This window comes from Lissotriton vulgaris, chromosome 3_1 (assembly GCF_964263255.1).
Source record: "Lissotriton vulgaris chromosome 3_1, aLisVul1.2, whole genome shotgun sequence".
In the NCBI taxonomy this organism is placed as follows: Eukaryota; Metazoa; Chordata; class Amphibia; order Caudata; family Salamandridae; genus Lissotriton; species Lissotriton vulgaris.
Genome location: NC_141689.1, coordinates 990,780,367 through 990,796,824, shown reverse-complemented (window position 1 = coordinate 990,796,824; position 16,458 = coordinate 990,780,367).

Genomic DNA, 16,458 nt, shown 5'->3' with positions numbered 1-16,458 from the left:
GACACAATATGACAAAATGTATGCTTTTTTGGGCCACAGGACATTATAAAGGATTTACTAAAATTAGTACATAAACCAAGGTCGGCCATATATAGGACAAAGCCTGTTATTAAAGTGCGTAATGCATTAGGTGTGCGGCCAATAAGGACCGCATCATCCGCGTAAAGAAGTGCGGGAAGTGGTTTTATATTAATATTCGGGACATCACTAGTCAATTTACACAAAGAGTTGCTCAATTCATTTATGTACAAAATAAAAAGCAGGGGGGCCAAGACACAACCTTGTCTGACCCCCCTGCCAATTCAAATGTTCCCTGAGACTTCACCGTCATTATTTATTCGAACGCGGGCTTTCAAGTCACTATGTAACTGAGCTAAAAAATAAACAAGTGACTCATCTAAGCCATATTCATTGTTGCTCGAGAACGAACAGCAGATTATAGAAAGCAGCTAACTCTGAAGATGACATCATCAGTACCTAGCATCAATAAATCTCTGAATGCTAAGTTAAAATCCATCAGGGCATTCTATCTAAAATATGGGATTAGGTCAAATTTAGTATATTTTACATAAAAACATAAAATGTAAAAGGCTTTGTTTACTGCCTAAATTACAGGGACAGCTTAAATTTTCCTAATTTTTATTATAGCCTAATGGGAAGCAGAGTAGATTTTTAATGTTCCCGTCCCTGAAGCAAAACAACAGACTCCTATTCCATTTGCCCAATTTTTTCCGCAAGTAGCCCTGGGGCATATTGTTAGACTTACCAAATGTTTCAAAAAGGGGGATATACTTTATAATAGTAGGCTTTACAAGCTCAGTCCTTTCCCTCTCCTTTCTATACTGGTCATACAAAGCCCTTTTTACTAGGTTCTTATGGGAGCAGTCAATAGTTAGGGGTGATGAAAATAGATGCCCCTTCTCCACACTTACTAAACTTTTCTCAACTGCCCTAAGCCAGTGTATGTAATTAGCCCGCTCGCATTTTAGACAGTCCGTTATATTTTCACAGGATAAAGAGGCAGCGGGATTCCACCATATTTTCAGCCAAAACAAGGCGGGCCTAGATCTTATAAAATCCTCTACATATGGGAGATTCAATTCCCTATGGCAAACATAAGTTGGAGCAGAAATGACCCCCCCCCCCCCGAACCTTCCTACAGAATCTATTCTCTTTGGTCTGTAAGTTGGTACAATTCGAATAGCCCCACACCTCTGCACCATAGGTTCCTGTTGGTAGACATTTGGTTTTATAAATTTGTAGCAGAGGTATTATTACCTCGGCGTGTTTGGGTTGGCGAAGGCTAATAATTGAATTAACATTTTGTTCCTCCCACTTGCAACATGCGGCTGCCAAGATCTAGAATCTGAGAACAACAGACTTAAGTAAGGAAAAGTGCTAGTGCTTTTTAAAACATTATTCCCCGACACAATATGACAAAATGTATGCTTTTTTGGGCCACAGAACATTATAAAGGATTTACTAAAATTAGTACATAAACCAAGGTCGGCCATATATAGGACAAAGCCTGTTATTAAAGTGCGTAATGCATTAGGTGTGCGGCCCGCGTAAAGAAGTGCGGGAAGTGGTTTTATATTAATATTAATACTCGGGACATCACTAGTCAATTTACACAAAGAGTTGCTCAATTCATTTATGTACAAAATAAAAAGCAGGGGGGCCAAGACACAACCTTGTCTGACCCCCCTGCCAATTAAAATGTTCCCTGAGACTTCACCATCATTATTTATTCGAACACGGGCTTTCAAGTCACTATGTAACTGAGCTAAAAAATAAACAAGTGACTCATCTAACCCATAATTTAACAAAACAGACCATAAGCGGGAACGGTTAACAAAATCAATAGCTGAACTTAAATCCATAAACCCCAAATACAATGGGGATTTTTTGGCAATGGTGTATTTAGCCAATATTAAATTTAAATTTAAGCATTGCTCGACAGTCCCCACATTGCCTCTAAAGCGTAACTGGCATAGGTGTAAAATCATGTTTTACTCTGCCCAGGTCCTGATCTTGTTAAAAATAACCCTTCCTAGAATCTTCAGGGTGTTGTCTATTAAGGATATGGGGTGATAACAGCCAGGATCTATCGCCGTTCTTAAAGATTGGCACGATAATGCTGTTTGACCAGGTTGCCGGGACTTGGCTGTTAGATAAATTGTTAAAAATATTGCACAATAAAGGTGATAAAAAGTCAGGTTCTGATTTAATTTGGTCGATGGATAATCCATCGGGACCAGGTGCTTTATTACTTGCACTTTGGGAGATAGCGTCTTCCACCTTCATTATTGAGATGTTCAATGCCATAGAGGGGTAATGTATTTCCATTAATGGGTGTGGTGCAGCGTAACTGCTTGAGAAATGGTCCACCCACCTGTCCCCTGATATATTGCAGTTTATGGGGGTGATGTTTGATCCAAATGATCTCAAATGCTTAACCTCACCCCAGAATCCGGCAGCATCTCTCAGTGCCGCCGTGCATACAAGGGATTCCCAGTGATAATAGCTCTTCTGTTCGTGTTTTTATGGTGCGCTTGTAACTTGACCTAAGTCTCCTCACCAAAGGCTGGTCCTGTGGATCAGCCATAAGAGCAGCCCGTAAATCACGGTTTGCCTTGGAGCATGAGGTGTCGAACCATCTGGGATTTTTGTTTTTATTTACTGGGCCGGGTTTAGAAATCTCCTTTTTTTATGGCCATACACAACCCTGTAAATGCCTCGATAATGTCTTGTCCAGAATTATCACAAGATAAACAGACAGACACTAACGATGGGTACTTCTTAATTGTACGGGCTAAGACCCCCTTATAATCTATCTCCTTCCAAACTACCCTAAGTTTGTCCGTTGACGCCACTAGATTTTTTGCCCAAGGTTCTTTACGTTTACACAGTTTTTTGAAAGATTTAAAAGTGGACAGAATAGGGTTATGGTCACTATATATGGTGTTGACAACCTCAGCCTCCAATAGACAGTCCCCGAGCAGGGAAGATATAAAGACATAATCTATTGTAGTTGAACTCCCATGCCCAATATAGGTGGCCACAGGTCCTGTGTTCACAGTAGTATTTACCTTCTCTAAAACATTGACTAAGTCTCGTGTGTCTAGATGACTCAACAGTTCTTCCCCTCTTTTGCAGGGGGGGGTTCGAGAGTAAATGTGAGCATTAAAATCACCTCCAACACAAATGCCATCAAGTTTACCATACTTTTGCCCATCCACAATTCCATCAATAAAATCAAACAATCTTATAAAATTAGTATTTGGATGTGTTGTGAAGTCATTTTTATAAAAATTAATTAAACATAACTTTATCCTATTAGTATAAATTAGGGCCTGGAAAATCATGTCATTGGTTTTCAGGGGTTCAATTTTAGCTTCTGATGCGATCTTAACCCAAATAGATAGGCCCCCACTCGGTCGGCCCATGGCTGGAACGGCTACAGTTTGGTTATGGCAGCTGTAACCCTCAAGGAGCAGGGAAGTAGTATACCAAGTTTCTTGGAACATTAAAATATCATAGTTAGTAACCTAGTCTATCCAGTCCCTGGATTTCATTTTTGTATTTAAACCAGCAATGTTCCAACTCAAAATTGTTAGTTTGTCAGACAATTTAGGGGTGGCAATGGCGTAAGTGGTTATTTCCGGGTCAGATGGCGATACAACCTCAATGTTACCATTCGACACCTCTATAGGGGCACAGGTCATTGGTCCTTCAACGGATCCAGTTGCATTCAGGTTATCACTGCATGCTATATCTGGAGGGATAGGTGGTGATCAGTCCTGGATCTCTAACTCAGATAGTATGCTGTACCTGTTAAACAATGGGAAGGGTGGTGGACCAGGGCCAGGTAATCTCTGTGGGGGCCTGTAAAAATAACCCAGCGGTAGTGGAGTTACACCCGTTGTAGGACTGGGATAGATGTTGTTGCTATTAAGTATGAATCTTGATGTTGAGGGGTGCCGAAAAATTAATTACGATGCAATCTGCATTAATGTTCTTAAATAGGGGACCGACCCAGCTCACACGGCGGACTGACAGGATTTCACTCGCAATATTTGGCCCTAACCCTTTATGCTTAACCAACCAGTCGATGCACTTGTTATTCAGCTGGACCCAGGACTCACCTTGTCCCTCCTTAAGCAAAGGTATACCTGCTAAAATCAGAACATAAGGGCAAGCGTCTTGGAGCAAGTTCAGTGCTGGCCCGGGATGTTTTATGGGCCTAGAGTCAACGACTTTTCCCTTATCTGAACCCATCTTAGATGTATTCCCCGTCTTCCTAGTGTCTGAGTTAGGTCCTCCTTTTGAGGTACCAGCAACCGCACTAGCGGGGCATGGTGGTCCAACTGCAACAGCAGGGGTATGCTGCAATACTGTTACAGATTTACTTTTGCCTGCAGAGGCATCCCTAGGTACGGTATTAGTTACTGGTGTGCTACTAGTGGTAATTGGCCCACCTCCCAAAATGCCCTTACTAGCAGTCTCCATATCTTTCAATAGCCGTTCTCCCCTCAGTAGGTCAAGACTGATTACCCCTTTACTTTTTGCATCTTCCTTTTTTACCAGATTTTCCAGTCTGTCTAATCTTTTAAAAATTTTATTAAACTGTTTGATCATTTGACTTTCCATTTGTTTAAAAATTGTGTCCACTATAGTCTCAATAAAATTCCCATGTAGCTTTTTTTGAGAAACACTTTCATATATAGGCTCAGTCTATGTACAGGCGAAGTTGTGTCCTTCATTAGGGGGAGTTATAGCTATGTCCCCCTCAGCTAATTGCAAAGAGTCATTGTTGTCGGTGCCACCCCCCAATGGTTGTTTTCCTCTATTCCACATACTCTAAGGTGTGGGTTGACTCTCGTTACGTGGAGGTTGTTTCCTTTTATTTAATGTTATGTTCGCAGGGCCTCTTTTCCTTTTCCCTCCGACAGTCTTGTTACTCGGGGTCAGGGAAGGGTAACAGCTGGAGCATCAGAATCCAGCTGTGAGTCAATGATAATGGTTGGACAACTGCCACCAAGTTGAGCTATCGGCGGAATGGCCGACGAAGATGGATTAGTAATTATGACCATAGGAGATAGTGGAACAGCATTGATGGAGCAATCTTGCTGGGGCTGTGAGCTCATGAGACCCATTGACATTCTCCTCTCAGTATTAGCAATTTCCGTGCTAACTAAATGGAAGGCATTTTCCAACATGCTCTCAAAGGTGGGCGGAAGAACAGTAGGACCTTCAGGGGCCTGAGTGATGGTGCTGGTGTTTCGTTTCCCCATGATCTATATGTGGGCTCACCTTAATAACGTCTTAGAGGGGTGGCCCGCCCGTCCACTGATGTCCCCTGAGGGCCACAGAGGGCCCGCCCTTTGCCTGGGCTTCGCCCGGCGTCCCGCGATGCGGGAGAAGTGCTGCTGTTTTTGTGCTCCTCCGGGCGCGTCGAATGAGCTGGTGGGTGGGACTAGGAGAAGGTTGTGGGGACTGTAGTCCCCCCGCTCAGCGGCAGCGTTGGATAGGCGCCGGCGGGGGGGACCGAGCGCCCAGACGGCAGTCCCTCGATGCCCATGCGGAATACATATGCGCAGGATCCCCAGCACTAGGCACACAGAAGTAGGCTCCAGCAGGGTTCCGGTTCAGCAAAGGAGGTAGCAGAAGAAAGATGCGGGCCTGTTTTGCTGTTGAGATTTTATACTGTAAAAAACCATGCCTTAAGTATTTGCGGCGTATTGAAAGGAGTGCTGGGCACACAATAAGAACATGGTTAAGGTCTTGTATGCCGACATTGCATAAATCACAGTGTCTTTCGTTTTTGGGGATACCCTCCCAGGCACCTGTTACAATCTTCAAAGGCAGCAGGTTCATTCTTAATAATAAAATCCCTCTGCGAACTACATGATTCAAGTTCCAAAGAACGTACGGCTGAGGATTTTTAACTGTAGAGCTCTCCACAATACAGTCCAACCTTCCATTCACACGGCATATTTTCAAATCTCTTTCCCGTGAAATCACATATATAGTTCTTTTAATTATTTATCCAAACCTGCTGCCCCTTCAAAATCCATACCAAAACTGCTTAAAGCCTTTAAATAATTAAAATAAATTACACTTTTCGATTACATATTAACAAAAATGTACTTGTCAGAAGGTACCTGAAGTTTCCTGAGTTCCGCGGGAGTACCAAACCGAAGGTGAAGCTAGCTCCCAATTCCCTATCACCACTGTGCCGGATTTCTCTTGCTACAGTGACGTCAGGGAAAGGGGAAGTGGATGAGACAAACAGAGAGACTGCTCACACAGAAATCTTCTCCCGCTCTAGGATTTAGTGAAGACTCTTTCTGCAAAACATAACAACAACATTACTAAGTTCTGGCCCTCTATATGCTAAATTCCTCTACTAAATCTCTCTAAGATCTTCTCCCATTTACCTGTGAATGTGTGAGTTTTAGCTGCTCTCACGTAAGTCTCTAAGTAATAGCTGTGTAGACAAGTCTTTGGAGCTGAGCTGACGAAGACACAGAGGATGTAGAATAGGTGGTACACAAGAATATATATATATATTATTATCTACTTGTAGACTCAGAGTGAAGGAAAGATGCCTTGTAGCTCCAGTTCAATACACATTCAAGTAGACTGCCCAGAAATACAGTTCCAAGGTAAGTTGAGTCAAAAGTCTAATGCTGGCAGTGATTTTGATTCTAGGAATCACCCCGAGACTCCAATTATACATTTGTGGCTGAGCAACTGTTCTATGTATATTCAAAATAATTGATAGCTTGGTTTGAGCTCACCAACTTCTTTGCTGCATCTGCTGCGGAGAGAAGAGCTGCCTACGAAGAGATCCGCTGTCAAGCTTGCTGCCAAACATATGGGGAAGCCGATGCCTGGACAACCGATGAATTCAGCTCGAAGCCGACCAAGTTCTGTGAAGCTGGTGTACTCGTGACAGACGTGAATGATGAATGAATTGCCAGAGAATGAACCGGCATGGAAGTCTCGCTGAGTCAGTCTGTGAGGAGAACGAGACTCGGAAGGGGTGACAGACGCGGCTAAAGAGCAGCCGCCGGAGCCTCGGGAATTAGTCTAAAGAAGGGTACAGGAATGGGAACTAAACCTGACTAGACTACAACTTTAAATGTCGAAATAAGCCAACTATGGAAAGAGCGCGAATGAAACGTTCGCCTCTCGGGAAAACTTCAGTTGAAGTGCGACGTTTGAAAAACGCTCGCGCTCCAAGTAAACCGAGCCTGCATTCTAAGTAAACACTAGAACGCTAACAGACTAAGCTATCGCTGGCAACAGGGAAATGTCTGCTCAGAACCAAGCGATATTTAGCAACAAGCTGAGACCAGTTTGTGGAAGGGGGTGAGGGCTTACTCCAAAGGGAAGACTTGGTAATGGAGGACATCTGCAAAGAGCTGACTGCAATGGGATCATTCCTGACAGTACCCCCCACCAAAACCCCCTTCCTAGGTTTGTGTGGATAAGTCTTGTGAAACTCCCTCACCAATCTAGCAGCGCGGACATTAGAACTGGGTTCCCAAGATTGTTCTTCAGGACCGAAACCCTTCCAGTCCAACAAATAGAAAAGTTGTCCCTTCCTGATCTTAGAATCCAGAATTCTCTTTACTTCATATTCCTCAGCAGAATCTACCTGCACTGAAACTGGTGGAAGGACCTTACGAAGATTAGGTGGATTTTTCCTAATCAAAGAAACATGGAAGGTTGGGTGGATTCTCAAGGTTTTAGGTAATTGAAGTCTTACACTAACTGGATTTATCATTCTGTCCACTGGATAAGGTCCCACAAACCTGGGTTGAAACTTTCGATTTCCCCGCAAGCGCATATGGCGCGTGGAAACCCAAACTTGATCCCCAGGATGAAAAACAGGATTTGCCTTGCGACCCTTATCAGCTTGTTTCTTGAAAGCAGCCTTTGCCTTGACCAAATTTGCAGTGGCTAGCTGATATGCTAACTGTAACTTTTGAATGATTTCCTCAGCAGCTGGGACGTTCCCAACAACTCTGCCCACCAACATGTTGGGATGCCTACCAGAATTTAAGAAGAAAGGGGAAAATCCAGTGGCGGAATGCACTGCGTTATTGTAAGCAAATTCAGCTGGAGCTAACAAAGAAGGCCAATCTCCCTCCAGATCCATCAGATATAAACGCAAGTACTGCTCTAGATCTTGATTTACCCTCTCAGTCTGTCCATCGGTCTCGGGATGATAACCGGTGGACAAACGAGAGTCCACCCCCAGACCTCTTAGAAAGGATCTCCAAAATCGGGACACAAATTGGGGACCCCTATCTGAAATCACCACCTTCGGAATCCCATGCAATTTAACTATGTGCTGAACAAACAAAGTGGCTAACTCAGTGGCATTAGGAAGGCTTTTGAGAGGAATAAAATGACTCATTTTAGAAAATTGGTCTACCACCACCCAAATGACTGACTTCCCTTGACTCGATGGTAACTCGACTATAAAATCCATGGATACTGTGTGCCAGGGATAAGGAGGTACAGGTAAGGGCATTAAAAGACCTTGTGGGGACTGTCTGAGACTTTTCCCTTTCAAACATTGTTCACAAGTGGCTACATACTGTCGAACCTGAGCTTCCATACCAGGCCAAAGAAAATTTCGCTTTACCAACTCCAGGGTCTTCAAGACTCCCTTGTGCACGGCCAATGGCTGATCATGGAACCTTCGTATGGTCTCCTCTTGAAGTTTCTCTCCGGGGACAAACACCTTTTCTTGAAAATAAGGTTTCCCGTCTTCCACTGAACGACCTGGACCTTCATTCTCCCAGTTTGAGTAATCTTTCTTTTTGAATTCCAAGACAATCTTTTCTTCCAACTCATCCACTACTGTGACTGCCACAATCTTTTTCGTGGGAATGAGAAATTCTTCTGTCTTTGCCTCAGGACTCTCCCCCACATTCAATCGAGAGAGAGCATCTGCTTTTCCATTGGTTACTACAGGTTTATACGTGAGGACAAAATCATCATCTGCAAAGAATAATGACCACCTAAGTTGTCGCGGAGTCAAAGTTCGTGCGGACTTAAGGAATTGCAAATTCCTATGATCAGTAAATACGGTTACCACATGTCTGGCTCCCAGCAAGTAATGACGCCATTCGAGGAATGCTACCTTGACGGCCAACAACTCCTTGTCAGCTATGGCATAGTTTATTTCTGCAGAAGAAAGTTTTCGAGAATAAAAGGCAACGGGATGAAGTTGTCCTGTCTTCTTATGGCGTTGGGACAAAACTCCCCCAATAGCAAGGTTGGAAGCATCTGCCTCTACAAAGAATGGTTCCAAAGGATCTGGGTGTTGCAAGATGGGAGCTGTGACAAAGGATTCTTTGAGGAATTGAAAGGCGCCTTCAGCCTCGGGTCCCCAGACAAACTTTTCGTTCTTCCACAGCAATCGAGTAATGGGGCTCACCTTTTCTGAAAAATTCTGAATGAATCTCCGATAAAAATTGGCGAAACCTAAAAAACTTTGGATTTCTTTTACAGAGCAAGGAGCAGGCCAATCTCGGATTGCCTTGAGCTTAGATTCATCCATGGAAACTCCCTCTGGGGAGAGTATGAACCCCAAAAACTCTACTTTGGTTGCGTGAAATACACATTTCTCCAATTTCACGTAAAGTTGATTCTTCAATAGACATTCCAAAATGGTACGAACATGCAGAATATGCTCCTCTGTATTTTTGGAAAAAATTAGAATATCATCAATATAAACTACAGCGAATCGATCCAGATATTCGCGAAGTATGTCATTTACAAAATGCTGAAATGCCGCAGGAGCATTGCACAACCCAAAGGGCATAACCTGATACTCAAAAAGACCATAACGTGTTCGAAAAGCCGTTTTCCACTCATCTCCTTCAGCCATCCGGACCAGGTGGTAAGCACCCCTCAGATCTAATTTGGTGTAGATCTGAGCCTCCTTCACCTGATCCAAAAGTTCTGAGATAAGAGGCAATGGGTAACGGTTCTTTCTGGTCACCAAATTCAAGGCCCTATAGTCGATGCAAGTCCTCAGGCTCTTGTCCTTCTTCGGAATAAAAAAAAGAGGGGAGGAAACTGGGGACTGAGAAGGCCTGATGAATCCATTAGCCAAGTTCTTGTCAAGGTATTCCTTTAAATGCAAATTTTCCGATTCCGAAAGAGCATAAATACGGCTACAAGGCAACGAAGCTCCAGGTTCCAATTCTATAGTGCAATCATATTCCCGATGGGGGGGAAGTCTTTGCGCCTCTTGCTCATCAAAAACTGATTTTAAATCTTGATACTGCGCAGGGATCTCAGGAAGTTCCACCAAACAAATTATTTGAGGTTGATTTGCCAAACAGTAAGTTTCGCTTGACTCTGTCTTCTGTGAGGGAGGATGAAAACAGTGTTCCAAACAAAATTCGGAGGTCAAGTCTACAGTTCTCTTAGCCCAATCAATCTTCGGGTTATGTTCCGTTAACCAAGGCAGGCCCAAAATAAGTTGGAATTGAGGAGCATCAATTAAACTGAATCGAAGGTAACTGCAATGTTCTCCAGGCCCGATCACCGAGATTGTCTCAGTATCAAAAGTTATAGGACCGGATGATAATGGGGTTCCATCGACAGCTCGCACTGGCTCAGGTTTGTCCTTCCTCACAAAGTGTATCCCCAAACCTTTTGCAAACAAAATATCGCAAAAATTTCCAGTAGCTCCAGAGTCAATCATGATTGCTACATTAGCACTTTGATCTTTTCCCAAAAAAATTTGACAAGAAAGTATGAGATGAGGAGCCGAAAACTGCATGGTGTTAGGCAAGGACTGGATTAAAGGAGTTGACTTAGATTCGGCTTCCACCAGAGCAACTCCGTCTACTGGTGGAGCTTGTCTTTTACCCATGACGCTGTCTTTGGTCTACGTGGACACTCCTTGACAAAATGTCCAGAACCTCCACAGTACATACACAATTTGCCTTGTCTTCTCTTTTCCCGTTCCTCTGTACTAAGAGGTCCACGGACTGTACCAATTTGCATTGGTTCTTCTGCTGTGGCTTCTTCCTTGGATTTTACACTCTCTGAGCGCATACGATCAAATCTTGGGGGAATAGGTCGAGTTTCCTTTCGCCGCTCCTGTCGCCTCTCAGATTGTCTCTGATCTATTTGAAGAACCAGGTCGATAAGTTCGGAAACGTCCGTGGGTCTCTTGGGAATCTGAGAGAGACCATCCTTCAATTCATCTCGCAGACCTCTGTAGAAAATTGCTGCTCTTTTTTTAGTTGGTCAATTAGTTTCAACTATAAGCTTGTTGTACTGAGCTAAATACGCCACCAACTCTCGATTTCCTTGTTTTAAATCTAGAAGCTCATTGTCGGTAGTTTGAGAGATTGCTCTCCGATCAAAAATTCGTAAAAATTCCGTCTTAAACTCCTGAAAGTTGTATAGCACTGGATCATTAGTAGACACCAAAGGCAATGACCAAGATGCGGCATCTCCACTCAGGTACGACAGCATGAACGCCACTTTGGATTGATCCTCCTTGAAAATTATTGGCTTACAAAGAAAATGTAACGAACACTGAGTGACAAAAACCTGTGCCTTGTTTGGATCACCCTGAAATCTTTCGGGAGAGGCAAGAGGAATAGTGGGGGACATAGCTGCACAACCTGGGTGGAAAACTCACTGGTGGCTGGAGAAGGATTAAAAGTTTGGGACTTCTGACCCCCGAAATCTGGACTTGGGCTAACTGTGAGTTCATTTATCTTCTGACGAAGGAAGTTAGTCTCCTGATTAGATTTCCTAACCTCCTCTCTAGTTTCTATCAACTGTTTTTGTAAATCTTCCAGGATGGATCCCAGGGCTTTTAAATCAAATCCTTCGGCCATGATACCCAAGCGGAAAGCAACTGCTGGCACTTCAATCTGTCAGAAGGTACCTGAAGTTTCCTGAGTTCCGCGGGAGTACCAAACCGAAGGTGAAGCTAGCTCCCAATTCCCTATCACCACTGTGCTGGATTTCTCTTGCTACAGTGACGTCAGGGAAAGGGGAAGTGGATGAGACAAACAGAGAGACTGCTCACACAGAAATCTTCTCCCGCTCTAGGATTTAGTGAAGACTCTTTCTGCAAAACATAACAACAACATTACTAAGTTCTGGCCCTCTATATGCTAAATTCCTCTACTAAATCTCTCTAAGATCTTCTCCCATTTACCTGTGAATGTGTGAGTTTTAGCTGCTCTCACGTAAGTCTCTAAGTAATAGCTGTGTAGACAAGTCTTTGGAGCTGAGCTGACGAAGACACAGAGGATGTAGAATAGGTGGTACACAAGAATATATATATATATTATTATCTACTTGTAGACTCAGAGTGAAGGAAAGATGCCATGTAGCTCCAGTTCAATACACATTCAAGTATACTGCCCAGAAATGCAGTTCCAAGGTAAGTTGAGTCAAAAGTCTAATGCTGGCAGTGATTTTGATTCTAGGAATCACCCCGAGACTCCAATTATACATTTGTGGCTGAGCAACTGTTCTATGTATATTCAAAATAATTGATAGCTTGGTTCGAGCTCACCAACTTCTTTGCTGCATCTGCTGCGGAGAGAAGAGCTGCCTACGAAGAGATCCGCTGTCAAGCTTGCTGCCAAACATATGGGGAAGCCGATGCCTGGACAACCGATAAATTCAGCTCGAAGCCGACCAAGTTCTGTGAAGCTGGTGTACTCGTGACAGACGTGAATGATGAATGAATTGCCAGAGAATGAACCGGCATGGAAGTCTCGCTGAGTCAGTCTGTGAGGAGAACGAGACTCGGAAGGGGTGACGGACGCGGCTAAAGAGCAGCCGCCGGAGCCTCGGGAATTAGTCTGAAAGAAGGGTACAGGAATGGGAACTAAACCTGACTAGACTACAACTTTAAATGTCGAAATAAGCTAACTATGGAAAGAGCGCGAATGAAACGTTCGCCTCTCGGGAAAACTTCAGTTGAAGTGCGACGTTTGAAAAACGCTCGCGCTCCAAGTAAACCGAGCCTGCGTTCTAAGTAAACACTAGAACGCTAACAGACTAAGCTATCGCTGGCAACAGGGAAATGTCTGCTCAGAACCAAGTGATATTTAGCAACAAGCTGAGACCAGTTTGTGGAAGGGGGTGAGGGCTTACTCCAAAGGGAAGACTTGGTAATGGAGGACATCTGCAAAGAGCGGACTGCAATGGGATCATTCCTGACAGTACTTATGCAATGCCAACCTTAATAGATTCTCCTGACAATTTATCAATACGTTACCCCACCTTAAACAAGCTGCCATTGTTAAGACATATGTTGAAAGAAAGCCAAATTCGAGCCTAAAAGCCGCGATCGACGTAGCATGACTGAGATTGCATAATTGTTGCCCGATATTACCTTCCACTTTCTCGAACTTTGCCCATTCACATTCATCTATCGTTTCATTTGCATAATTCAAGGGCGGGGGGATCTTTATTTTATAAACTGCAATAGTATGCGAAAAATATCTTTTCCCGCATTCCAAGTACAAGCGATTAATTGCAGAGGCTTGTGAGATAGCTTTACTTTTGCAGTGTTCCATATGTCTGTTAGCAGAACACCTATTAATGAAAAATTTTCCTAAATAAGGGTAAGATGTTACTATTTCCATTATTTCATCTCCTAAAAGCCATTTTAGATTTGATCTATCCTTATATCCATTATAACAAAAAATCATCACTTTAGTCTTTGAAACATTTCATTTTAAAAAGTATTCCTTAATGTACCTAACCAATTCCGACAGTCGTCTCTGCAGCCCAATTGGGGTTAAGTCCATTATTATAGCGTCATCAGCGTACAGCAAACAACTTATTTTTAGGTCACCCACTTGTGGAGGATCCCCTATACTCTCCCCTATCCGACTCGGTAAGTCATTTATGTAGATTGAGAAGAGTAAAGGGGCCAATAGGCACCCCTGCTTCAACCCGTTGTTAGTAGAAATTTTCGTAGAAAGGCCTTGAGTCCCCCCTAACAAAACTTGGGTCCATGTTGAAGAGTGGAGAGCAATTATTACTCTTAGCAGGTTTCCTGGGATCCCCATAGTGATCAATTTCCTCCACAGCGTCCCCCGATCTACCCTATCAAACGCTGTGGAGAAATCAATAAATGCTGTATACAATGGAGTCCTCCGACCAACAGGATATTTATCAATTAGGGTTTGCAGAACAGAAATGTTATCTAGAGTTCCACTATAAGTGTGGCTCACTGGTTAAAGCAGGCAGACCCTGAAGCAGAGGTCAGACCCGGGACCAGGGTTCAATTCCCGACGCGGCAGGGTCTTGAGCTCAAATGTCCACAGACTCGATAATTCTCACTTCGGTACCTGACCTAATCATGGGTTCACACTCTGCAACTCTGGGCATTAAGCTTGCTTAATCTCCAAAACGGCCCCCTCCGGTGGGATGCCTGGCTTTCACCTTGGGGATGCACTGTAGGGGCTATCTCACAGGGAAAAGACAGGACGGGTTCCCAAGGCTAGTGCTAAGAGACCCCTGGGTGATAAGCTCTATATAAATCCAATATACAATACAATACAATACAATACAATATTCTTCCGGAACCCTGATTGTTCAAGGGGAATTAAATTATTTCCAAATACCCACTCTTGTAAGTGAACCAGGATACTTTTTGCAAACAATTTTTCCATTGCATCTAGAAGGGAAATTTGCCTAAAACTTGTCGGGGAATTTTTAGGGCCCTTCTTATATAGCGGGACTATTATGCTTCCCTTCCAGGAGTAAGGGATGTCCCTGAAATTGTAGCAATGGACGAATAGAGGTTGTAATACTTTTGCCCAATCGCCACAGTCCTTTTTTATTATGACTACAGGGACATCATCCGGACCCATTGCACCCGAGTATCTCGCCTCCTTAATGTATCCTTCAATTTCCCTCACTGATGGCACTTCTACATCACCTGCCAATGCTATGGTATTAACAGACCCCTCAACCTCATTATCTAGTAGATTAGGGGCATACAATAAGGATACATAAATAAACCACTCTGTTTCTGGGATTAACATGGGTTGAGATTTTACTCTACTGTCACAGAATTTGGCTATTAAGGCCCACTACTTATCTAGTATCCCCCGAAAGTGCCACTTCCCGAAGGTTAACCCATTTTTCATCTGCGGAGGCCCTACGGTCAGCTGCTGGTTTTCTTTTCCGGACATGTTTTAATCTGTATATCTCTTTTTGTCTTACTGGGCTAGGATCTCTAAATTGGGATCTAATCAGCCCATTTATCTTATTATTAAGCTTTTTAATTTCGGTGGGGAATATTGCTCTTTCACCTTGCTTCTTTCTTCCCAGATTTCTTATGGCAGCCATTACTCTTTCATAACTCACAATCGGGCTCTCCCAGATTAAACTAGGCACAATATTTTTAAATACCCACTGGAAGTTCGGAAGGTTCTTGTGTGACCAGCAGGTGCGGCCATTATTTCGAGAATAAGTTACATTGTCATTCCTCTGGTTCCAGAGTTCAGGTTTCTCGAAATTTAATGCTAAATTTACCGCCAGGATGTTGTGGTCGCTCAATTTAGTGGGAAGCCCTTTAAACTGTGAACATGCCCCAAACAATTGAAAAGACACTGCCATGTAATCACGTAGGGAGTGGCCTAATGTCCCATGAAAAGTGAGCGCTGTGGGTCAATCCTCTGGGAATCTGCCATTTAACACCTTGGCTGCTAGGTGTTTTCCCCTCCTATGCTGACTTTTTCATCATGCCATCATTTCATGACGAGCTCAGCTCGTCATCAGCACAGCTCAACCGTGCATCATGACGAGCTGAGCTCGTCATGAGCATCGAAAGGGTTAATAATACAAGGTCAAGATTCCTAAGATTTTGCAAGAGTGAAAGGCCACGTTTGTCAGATTTTAAATTGGCTGGGAATATAGACTCTGGTATAAACCAAACCTCCTCCAAGTCCACATTGGAAAAAGACGAGATGGAGCTGTTACTTATTTTAGCATTAAAGTCCCCAACCATCATTATACATACTCTTTCTCCATTACTACATAAGTCTTGCATATGGAGTCAACCAATGGAGTAAACGCTTTCCCAGGTGGAATATACATGTTTACCAAAAGCAAAAAGGTTGCTTGTCCCAAGTCATCTTTTTCCATTTTTAACTTAGCGCAGATACAGCAATTTGATGGATGTATGTATATCACAGTGTCCCATGCTAACTCACAACTTAACAAAATGGCTAATCCCCCACTTGCATACCCCTTTATAGATTTTTTTGCTTCACTACAGTATACATAGTAGTTCTCTAACTGGAACTCTTCCCTTGCCCATGTCTCCTGGAGGAAAATTATTTTGGGGGCTAGGTATTCAAAGGAATTAAGCTTATGTTTTTCTTTTCCTAGCCCGCCATGTTCCACAACACAATTGTCCCCAGT